The 11826-nt window shown below is 43.3% G+C and overlaps 1 long non-coding RNA gene across 1 annotated transcript; it reads right to left on the minus strand.

The window, feature by feature from the left end:
* Window positions 1-349: 349 nt before the first annotated feature.
* Window positions 350-10333, minus strand: LOC138664670 (uncharacterized). The gene is made up of 2 exons (XR_011318376.1): window positions 10293-10333; window positions 350-1203 (listed from the first exon to the last, which is right to left on the minus strand). It is a non-coding gene; the product is annotated as an uncharacterized lncRNA (long non-coding RNA).
* Between the last annotated feature and the right edge of the window lie 1493 nt (window positions 10334-11826).

Raw genomic sequence — 11826 nt, forward strand, 5'->3', positions numbered from 1 at the left:
TAGAAAATGGCATAGACCCTTCAAAATGTATATGTTAGCGGTGGTATATTTTTGCACATTTTGCTTTTTTTATGCTTTTTAGGAAATTCTTTGCATTCAGCTTCATCAATCCTCGAGGACATACACTCCTCAACATTGAAACTGCAAATCCAAGCAGGACTACAAGACAAGGGAAAAAATGGGTCTATTAATGGGTATAAAAAAATGTTAAATATAAATACGGTAGCCTATATTGTGAATAGTATAAGCCAAAAGATTGGACTGTATTAGGCTAGGGGACAGTCGGTAGAAATACACGAGGAAAAAAGAAAGAGAAGAACCAACCAAAAAAGTCCCAGTAAAGAAGATGGTGATTACAAATAAAACTTTATTGAAACTAGGTAATAACACGGGTGACAGAACAATGATAAAAATTATTTTTAAAAATGTACCGGTATATAAAAACAGGGATGCACACCCAAGATAGTAAAGTCATCCCAGAAGGAGAACCAGAGAGGCTATCACAGTATAATCATGATCATCATAGGAATAAGCACAATAAAGTGAATAGCCAGATAAGAACAATTACATATAGATTCTATAGGGATAAACAAAGTGCAGGTGCAATCAGTGATAGCATAAATCAGTGTGTATTAGACAACTGAAGAGAGGTCCATATGATGTAAGTACAGAGGTAGTAAATAAATGTACACTGCTCAAAAATATAAAGGGAACACTAAAATCCCACATCCTATCACTGAATGAAATATTCTAGTTGCAAATCTTTATTCATTACATAGTGGAATGTGTTGAGAACAAAAAGACCTAAAAATTATCAACGTAAATCACAAGTAATATCCCACAGAGGTCTGGAGTTGGAATGATGCTCAAAATCAAAGTGGAAAATGAAGTTACAGGCTGATCCATCTTCAGTGGAAATGCCTCAAGACAAGGAAATGATGCTCAGTAGTGTGTGTGGCCTCCATGTGCCTGTATGGCCTCCCTACAATGCCTGGGCATGCTCCTGATGAGGTGGTGCATGGTCTCCTAAGGGATCTCCTCCCAGACCTGGACCAAAGCATCCACCAACTCCTGGACAGCCTTTGGTGCAACGTGACGTTGGTGGATGGAGCGAGACTTGATGTCCCAGATGTGTTCAATCGGATTCAGGTCTGAGGAATGGGTGGGCCAGTCCATAGCTTCAATGCCTTCACCTTGCTGGAACTGCTGACATAGTAACATAGTAACATAGTTAGTAAGGCCGAAAAAAGACATTTGTCCATCCAGTTCAGCCTATATTCCATCATAATAAATCCCCAGATCTACGTCCTTCTACAGAACCTAATTGTATGATACAATATTGTTCTGCTCCAGGAAGACATCCAGGCCTCTCTTGAACCCCTCGACTGAGTTCGCCATCACCACCTCCTCAGGCAAGCAATTCCAGATTCTCACTGCCCTAACAGTAAAGAATACTCTTCTATGTTGGTGGAAAAACCTTCTCTCCTCCAGACGCAAAGAATGCCCCCTTGTGCCCGTCACCTTCCTTGGTATAAACAGATCCTCAGCGAGATATTTGTATTGTCCCCTTATATACTTATACATGGTTATTAGATCGCCCCTCAGTCGTCTTTTTTCTAGACTAAATAATCCTAATTTCGCTAATCTATCTGGGTATTGTAGTTCTCCCATCCCCTTTATTAATTTTGTTGCCCTCCTTTGTACCCTCTCTAGTTCCATTATATCCTTCCTGAGCACCGGTGCCCAAAACTTCACACACTTCAGCCACATGAGGTCTGGCATTGTCCTGCATTAGGAAGAACCCAGGGACAACCGCACCAGCATATGGTCTCACAAGGGGTCTGAGGATCTCATCTTTGTACCTAATGGCAGTCAGGCTACCTCTGGCGAGCACATGGAGGGCTGTGCTGCCCTCCAAAGAAATGCCACCCCACACCATTACTGACCCACTGCTAACCGATCATGCTGAAGGATGTTGCAGGCAGCAGATCGCTCTCCACGGCGTCTCCAGCCTCTGTAAGTAGCCCATGTGTTTCTGGTTCTATTCTCTTGTTTCTACAAGACTGGGGAGTCCACCACTCCTCTGTGGGTCATTTGCATTGAAGCTGTTCCATCCTGCATGTCCACATGAAAATTCCCTCTCTGAACCCTGCTTATACAGGTACTATACAGATGATCAGGTTTTTAAATACATCAGATAGGGATTATATACATTACATTAGTTAGGACTGCTCTATATGGGTATACCTTGACGATTGGTGGAGCAGCTTAGTATACATTTTTTTTGCGAAAAAACGTATCAACAAAATACCCTGTTTTTCCATCTTTTGACTAGCACTTGCTTATTACTGTGATTTTTTTTACAACAGAGTATTTTTGACCTCACTGTGCTCTTTTGTGTCTTCAGATATCAGACACCATCAGCAACTACCAGACCCCAATGACTTGTAATAGGGTCTGTCAGGTTTTCCTGCAGTGTTCAATATTGTTCACTGTGTATCACTATTCCTCCGATCAGACTTCTGCGCAACCGTGAACACTGAATATTGAAGGAGACCACATTATTTTCCTACAAAAAATAACTGCGCTGAGCACAATGCAGCTTTTAATCTAAATGTTGAATACAGTTAAAGGATTTTTATCTGTGAGTTCCGCTGCTTGATCAGGTCATACCTGTAAGGGATACAACGCGATTAGTGTCTTCAGGGGCAGGAACATGATAGCCATTGTCCACCACTATTACCCTAAAGCTGCCGTCACACTAGCAGTATTTGGTCAGTATTTTACATCAGTATTTGTAAGCCAAAACCAGGAGTGGGACCATTAGAGGAAAAGTATAATAGAAACATATGCACCACTTCTGTATTTATCACCCACTCCTGGTTTTGGCTTACAGACACTGATGTAAAATACTGACCAAATACTGCTAGTGTGACGGCAGCCTAAGCCGAGCAGCTCAATAATCCTCTAGCGATAATATCCTATAGTTTTCTGTTGGGCACAGTATAGCCAAAAGACGAGACCACCAGAATCTCGCTACAGAGTGTGATGATCCATAAATTACCTTTGCCTTTGTCTCCATCTGGTGGTAGTGAAAGAAAAAGACACCTAGAATTCTCCAGAAATGTTATTCTTGTACCTGACTGAAATATTATTTCTGGCAAATCACACAGATTCGCACACCACTGAGTAGAGGTGCCAAATTCATTAAGTTTTATGCGCTTCTTAATGCAATTGGCACATAATACTGCTATGAGCCCTTCATTTATGCCGAGGTCACAAGATCAATGATAATGGTAATCACACTAACCTCAAGTTCTGATCAGTGTCAGTTTATTGTGATCCTATTCTATTGGCTCACCAGTGAAGAGAAGAAGCACTTAATTTCTTCATCTTCTCAATTGTCTGTGTCAGTGGAAATTGCACTGCACTTGGATGTGACCTCCGAGTGCAGTCCGATGTTTAACACATGTCCATAGACTTGAATGGGTGAGTGTCCTCCAATTTGCAGAGCAACTCGCAGCATGCTGCAATTTTTTTTTTATTCTTCTTGGCATGAGAAAAAAAAAATACTGGTCAGCACTGCCCCCTGGTGGTATCCGACAAAACATTGAATAGCATTCGTCTGAGTTAAACGCTCGTGTGAGTGAGCCCTAAAACTGGCGTATGAGACGTCAATGATAATGAATCGGCCCATATAGCTATGTATTCAGTCTATCATCCTTTGCCTTTGGCTCCATCTGATGGTTGATGTTGGTATAAACATAAACCTGTAGTAAGCGTACAAGTTTACATATGACAGATTCTATCTATAGCAATATCTTTCAATTAAATACAGAGAGAGAAAGAGTGGTAAAGATACAATCTCTCTCGCTAATATATATTAGGAGTGCCATCAGCTAAGAACTAGCAGAAACTAGTGGAATCCAGCTGCACCTGTCCACTGTTTGGTTAAGTCTGGCCTAAAGTGGTCTTCAAGGAATCTGACATGGAAACAAGGCGAAACAATGATGTGTGCAAAAACACAGGAACTGGAGTGTAGAAACATGGCAACAAGTGATTAGGACTGAGACAAAAAGTGAAATAATGGAAGGCAGTGTGTAACAGAAGGGCTGGAGAGCGGGAAATTAATGAGAGTCTGCAGCGACAGCGACAGTAAAGCATGGTGGAGGTTATTTGCAAGTTCGGGGATGAATTCCTGCAGATAACACTGGATTTGGTCAGTATTACTGGTGTTGTCAATGCTGAGAAATGCAGGTGTATACTTATCCATCAAGCAAAGCCATCTGGGAAGCATCTGATTAATTTGTACTGCTGCAGGCCAATGACACCAAACATACAGCCAATGTCATTAAGAACTAAGATTTCTTCCATGCATCCCCCTACGCTGGAACATTCTACCCCAAAATATCAGACTCTCGCCTACCATGGAAACCTTCAAAAGGAACCTAGAGACCCACCTCTTCCGAGAAGCCTACAACCTGCAGTAACCACCGATAGACCAAACCGCTGCATGACCAGCTCTACCCTCACCTACTTTATCCTCACCCATCCCTTGTAGATTGTGAGCCCTCACGGGCAGGGTCCTCTCTCCTCCTGTACCAGTCGTGACTTGTATTGCATAAGATTACTGTACTTGTTTTTATTATGTATACCCCTCCTCACATGATGTAAAGCGCCATGGAATAAATGGCGCTGTAATAATAAATAATAATAACGATCTTCAAGAACAAGGATTCCTCAGAGTGATGATATGGCCCCGACAGAGCTCTGATCTCAACATTGAAACTGGGATCACATGAAGAGATAGAAGGATTTTCACAAGCCTACATCCACAGAAGATCTGTGGTTAGTTCTTCAAGATGTTTGGAACAATCTCCTTGCTGCGTTCCTTCATATCTGTGAGCAAGTGTGCCTAAAATAATTAATTTCAGTTCTTCAATACAAAAAGTGAAACTCATATATTATATAGTCATTACAAACAGAGTGATCTATTTCAAGTGTTTATTTCTGTTAATGTTGATTATGGCTTACAGCCAAATGAAAACCCAAAAGTCATTATCTCAGTAAATTTGAATAATTAACAAAAAACACCTGCAACAGCTTCCTAAGCATTTAAAAAGGTCCCTTAGTCTGTTTCAGTAGGCTCCATAATCATGGGGAAGACTGCTGACATGACAGATGTCCAGAAGGCAGTCATTGACACATTCCACAAGGAGGGTAAGCCACAAAAGGCCATTGCTAAAGAAGCTGGCTGTTCACAGAGTGCTGTATCCAACATATTAATGGAAAGATAAGTGGATGGAAAAAGTGTGGTAGAAAAAGGTGCACAAGCAACCGGGATAACTGCAGCCTTGAAAGAATTGTTAAGAAAAGGCAATTCAAAAATGTGGAAAAGATTCACAAGGAGCGGACTGCTGCTGGAGTCATTGCTTCAAGAGTCATCACACACAGAGGTATCCGGGACATGGGCTACAAGTGCCGCATTCCTTGTGTAAAGCCATTCATGACCAATAGACAACGCCAGAAGCGTCTTACCTGGGCCAAGGAGAAAAAGAACTGGACTGTTCCTCGATGGTCCAAGGTGTTGTTTTCAGATGAAAGTAAATTTTGCATTTCATTGGAAATCAAGGTCCCAGAGTCTGGAAGAAGCGTGGAGAGGCCACAATCCAAGCTGCTTGAGGTCTAGTGTGAAGTTTCCACAATCAGTGATGGTTTGGGGAGCCATGTCATCTGCTGGTGTAGGTCCACTCTGTTTTATCAAGACCAAAGTCAGTGCAGCCATCTACCAGGAAATGTTAGAGCACTTCATGCTTCCCTCTGCCGACAAGCTTTTTGGAGATGGAAATTTCATTTTCCAGCAGGACTTGGCACCTGTCCACACTACTAAAAGTACCAACACCTGGTTTAAAAACAACAATATCACTGTGCTTGATTGACCAGCAAACTTTCCTGACCTTAACCCCATAATGAAATCTATGAGGTATTGTCAAGAGGAAGATGAGAGAAACCAGGCCCAACAATGCAGATGAGCTGAGGGCTGCTATCAAAGCAACCTGGGCTTCCATAACACCTCAGCAGTGCCACAGGCTGATCGCCTCCATGCCACGCCGCATTGATGCAGTAATTGATGCAAAAGGAGCCTTCGCCAAGTATTGAGTGCATACAACCTGCAGTAACCACAGATCCAACAACCTGCTCTGCCCTCACACATTGTATCCTCACCCATCCTTGTAGATTGTGAGCCCTTGCGGGCACGGTCCTCTCTCCTCCTGTACCAGTCATAACTTGTATTGATTAAGATTATTGTACTTGTTTTTTTATTATGTATAATAATAATTTACTGAACATACATTTCAGTAGGCCAACATTTTGAAAAAAAAAAAAAAATTCAAGCTGGTGTTCTATTCTAATTTACTGAGATAATGACTTTTGGGTTTTCATAGGCTGTAAGCCATAATCATCAACATTAACAGAAATAAACACTTGAAAAAGATCACTCTGTAATGACTCTATATAATATATGAGTTTCACTTTTTGTATTGAAGAACTGAAATAAATTAACTTTTTGATAATATTCTAATTTTGCGTATATATAAAATTATTATTATTATATGACCACGCGCATATACAGAAGGCAAGTCTTGGAGCGTGAACAGTGATACATCAGCAGATGGCGCTGTTATCCCTTTGTAGAGATCTATGATCCTAGGAAGTAGTTTGCATCTCACAAATTTACTGCAAATACAGAATAAAAGCCTGATTCAATGTAAAAGAGCAGGCCCTTCCGCTATGTATAAAAAAAAATAATACTATTATAACATGGCCCACAGATTAGTCCTGCAAGGTGCTGTACTACCATGTGAAATCTTAGTGATGCTTCCGAGACTGGGAGGCAGAGTTGCCAATCATCCAGAAATTCCAGGACAGTCCAAAAAAAAATAGGTTACATTTTTGCCGTCTGTAAGAAATGTAAGGCGTACGTGTTTTTTTTTTTTTTAAAGCTGAAGAAACTTATACAGATTATTTTGATTGTAATTATAATCATTTTACAGTTTACAGTGAATGAAGCTGATGTCTTCATATCAGAATTATGGACTGTAGACATATATCACTGATAATCATAATGATTTATTATGGTTTTCCAAAGTGTCCTTAAAAATTATTGTCTGTCCTTGATTTTTTTATAAGCTGTTCCAATAAAAGTTCAAGTTGGCAACCCAGCTGGGAGGTCTGTAAGAGATGTTCCTCATGGTAGATGGATGTATTTGCTTGAAGGATGGAGTTTGCAGATTATACTTCTTAGGACGCTATATATGTGACCACTGAGATCTCAGTGTTGCAACACATTACACCGCCATATAAGTCATATCATAGATCACTGTCCGCCTCATTTACATAGTGTACAGCCCATAATGTCTTGTGAATATGCTCGTCCTGGTGACAGACATGGATTGTCCTAAATGTCAGGTGTATTTCCTGGTGACGGACGTAGATTGTCCTATTTGTCCATTGTATTTCCTGGTGACAGACATGGATAGTCTTCTATGCCAGGTGTATTTGCTAGTAACAGACATGGATTGTCCTATATGCCAGGTGCATTTCCTGGTGAAGGACACGGATAGTCTTGTATGCTAGTTGTATTTCCTGGTGATGGACATGGGTTGTCCTATATGTCAGGTGCATTTCCTGGTAATGTTAAGTAAATAGGGCAGCACACTGCAGCGCCAAAACAAGCAAACTTGAAAACATGAAATTTGAACTGCATTACTGCACTAGAAATATGAAAAATGAGAGCTTTTAGCGCATAAAAATGGCCAATTTTATGTGTACTGGTAGCCACTTTACGGCATCTCTCTTATACGAGGTCCTACGCTTGCCTTACCTCGCTGAGAATAAACGTCTCCATCTGAACGGGTACATGTGAAACCTCTTCTGGACTCAAAATCTCTCTTTCTGTGGAGGGGTATTGGACCTGCTGTAATTAAAACACCTGTGGCTAGGAGGCGGGGAGTGCACGATCAGAAGGCTAGAGAATACATTTCAAAAACCTGACCTGCACATCCAAACATAGACTGAGTGTGAACAGGTGCTGAACCCAGAGTCGCCAACTCGTATATAGTTAAGTAAAAAGGGCAGCACACTGCAGCGCCAAAACATGCAAACTTGAAAACACGAAATTTGAACTGCATTACTGCACTAGAAATATGAAAAATGAGAGCTTTTAGCGCATAAAAATGGCCAATTTTATGTGTACCTCGTAGCCACTTTACGGCAAATTTCGTGTTTTCAAGTTTGCTTGTTTTGGCGCTGCAGTGTGCTGCCCTATTTACTTAACTATATACGAGTTGGCGACTCTGGGTTCAGCACCTGTTCACACTCAGTCTATGTTTGGATGTGCAGATCAGGTTTTTTGAAATGCATTTCCTGGTAATGGACATGAACAGTATTGTATTCCAGGTGCATTTCCTGGTGAAGGACACGGATAGTCTTGTATGCTAGTTGTATTTCCTGGTGACGGACATGGGTTGTCCTATATGCCAGGTGTATTTCCTCGTTATGGAAATACCTCTGACCACACCCATTTCACAACTAGTCACGCCCCAACCACACCCATTTAGCACTTCTGATCTCAATGTTTCGTAAACATTAATTATAAACAAAAAAAATATGGCCCCACAGTGCTCCATACTGTATAATGGCCACACATGATGCTCCATACTGTATAATGGCCATACATGATGCTCCATACTGTATAATGGCCACACATGATGCCCCATACTGTATAATGGCCCCACATGATGCTCCATACTGTATAATAGCCACAAATGATGATGCTTACAGTGTACTGGCCCCACGTGATGCACCATACTGTATAATGGCCCCACGTGATGCACCATACTGTATAATGGCCTCACATGATGCTCCATACTGTATAATGGCCACACATGATGCTGCGTACTGTATAATGGCCACACATGATGCTTTATACTGTATAATGGCCACACATGATGCTTTATACTGTATAATGGCCACACATGATGCTCCTTACTGTATAATGGCTCCACATGATGCTCCATACTGTATAATTGCCACACAGTGCCCCATACTGTATAATGGCCACACATAATGCTCCATATTGTATAATGGCCACATTATGCTCCATACTGTATAATAACCCCACATGATGCTACGTGCAGTATACTTGCCCCACGTGTTGGTCAATACAGTATAATGGCCCCACATGATGCTTTGTACAGTATAATGGCCCCACACGATGCTGGGTACAGTATAATGGTCACACATTGTTACCCCGCCCCCATCATTGCCTTCTCAATCACTACACACACACACCTTTCACCGCGCACCCTTGCAGCAGCAGGCAGCTTCCACTCCCACGGTCCTGAATGGTGTCATCCAGCTGTGCTGCTGACTGCTCACGTTGCTGCAGCTGTGATACGCCACTGATAAAGACCTCTCCGTGTCTCCTGTGCCAGTCAGTGTCAGAGCAAGGAGCAATATCTGCTCCGATCCGACTCAGCCAGCATCTGCTCCGTACATCTCGTACACACACGGCTCCACTCCGTACACCTCATACACTCGGCTCCGCTCCATACACATTGCACACGCTGCTCCACTCCGTATACCTTGCACACACATGGCTCCGCTCCGTACACCTCATACACACACGGCTCCTCTCCATACCTCTCGTACACACACGGCACTACTCCGTACACCTCATACACACACGGCTTCGCTCCATACACATTGCACATGCTGCTCCGCTCCGTATACCTTGTACACACATGGCTCTGCTCCGCACACCTCATACACATGTGGCTCTGTTCTGTACACCTCGTACACATGTGGCTCCGCTCCGTACACCTCGTACACACACGACTGTGCTCCGTACACCTTTCACACTCTGCTCCGCTCCGCACACGTCTTACACACACGACTCTGCTCCATACACCTTTCACACACTGCTCCAATCCGTACACCTCGTACACACGCGGCTGTGCTCCGTACACCTCGTACACACAGCTCGGTACACCTCCTCTTACACACACAACTCCGCTCCGTACACCGTTCACATGCTGCTCCAATCCGTACACCTCGTACACACACGGCTGTACTCCGTACACATCAAGCACACGGCTCCGTACACCTCTTACACACACGACTCTGCTCCATACACCTTTCACATGCTGCTCCGATCCATACACCTCATACACACACGGCTCTGCTACATCCACACTGTAAACACTTCCTGACCTCACACATACGCTTACCCTCGTCCGATGCCAGCAGAGTCCTGTACACGGAGGTCCTCCCGATCATGTGACCCCTGACTCCTCCCATCCTGTGACCTCATCACAGGTCCTGTGCGCACAGAGCAGCCAATATGTGGTGTGCTGCTCTGCGGGTGCAGGGACTCAGGGAGCTGACCGGGTGATATTACATACCTCCCAACCAGTGCAGGACAACTAATGTCGCGCCCGGGATCGCGGGGCTTACTGTCAAAATCAGGACAGTCCCGCTGGATCCAGGACGGTTGGGAGGTATGACTGTCCTATATGCCAGGTGCATTTCCTGGTATCGGACGTGAATTGTCCTATATGTTAGGTGCATTTCCTGGTGACAGACGTGGATTGTCCTATATACCAGGTAATTTCCTGGTGACGGACATGGATTGTCCTATATACCAGGTCATTTCCTGGTGACGGACATGGATTGTCTTATCTGCCAGGGGCATTTCTTGGTGATGGACATGAAAAGTATTGTATGCTAGTTGTATTTCGTGGTGACGGACATGGGTTGTCCTATATGTCAGGTGCATTTCCTGGTGATGGACATGAAAAGTATTCTATGCCAGGTGCATTTCCTGGTGATGTGTTGTGAATTCTGTTGGCAAGCTCCCTCCTGTGGTCATGAATGGTACTTCGGCTGGTTCTGTCCATGGGCTTCCTCTGGTGGTTGTGAGTGGAGCTGCGGCTTCTGAGTTTCCTTCCACTGGTGACGAGGTTAATTCGTTAGCTGGCTGCTCTATTTAACTCCACTTACATCTTTGCTCCATGCCACCTGTCAATGTTCCAGTATTGGTCTAGTTCTCTCCTGGATCGTTCCTGTGACCTGTCTTCCCAGCAGAAGCTAAGTTCCTGCTTGTTTTCTCTGGTTTGCTATTTTTCTGTCCAGCTTGATATTTTGATTTTGTCTTGCTTGCTGGAAGCTCTGGGACGCAGAGGGAGTGCCTCCGCACCGTGAGTCGGTGCGGAGGGTCTTTTTGCGCCCTCTGCGTTGTCTTTTTGTAGTTTTTTGTGCTGACCGCAAAGTAACCTTTCCTATCCTCTGTCTGTTCAGTAAGTCGGGCCTCACTTTGCTAAATCTATTTCATCTCTGTGTTTGTAATTTTCATCTTTACTCACAGTCATTATATGTGGGGGGCTGCCTTTTCCTTTGGGGAATTTCTCTGAGGCAAGGTAGGCTTTATTTTTCTATCTCTAGGGCTAGCTAGTTTCTTAGGCTGTGTCGAGTTGCATAGGGAGCGTTAGGAGCAATCCACGGCTATTTCTAGTGTGTGTGATAGGATTAGGGATTGCGGTCAGCAGAGTTCCCACGTCTCAGAGCTTGTCCTGTATTATTAGTAACTATCAGGTCTTTCCGTGTGCTCTTAACCACTAGGTCCATTATTGTCCTAACCACCAGGTCATAACAGTGATGGACATGGATTGTCCTATATGCCAGGTGTATTTCCTGATCACAGACAAGGATTGTCCTATATGCCAGGTGCATTTCCTAGTGACGGATATGGATTGTCCTATATGC

This window comes from Ranitomeya imitator, chromosome 2, assembly GCF_032444005.1.
Source record: "Ranitomeya imitator isolate aRanImi1 chromosome 2, aRanImi1.pri, whole genome shotgun sequence".
Taxonomy (NCBI): domain Eukaryota; kingdom Metazoa; phylum Chordata; class Amphibia; order Anura; family Dendrobatidae; genus Ranitomeya; species Ranitomeya imitator.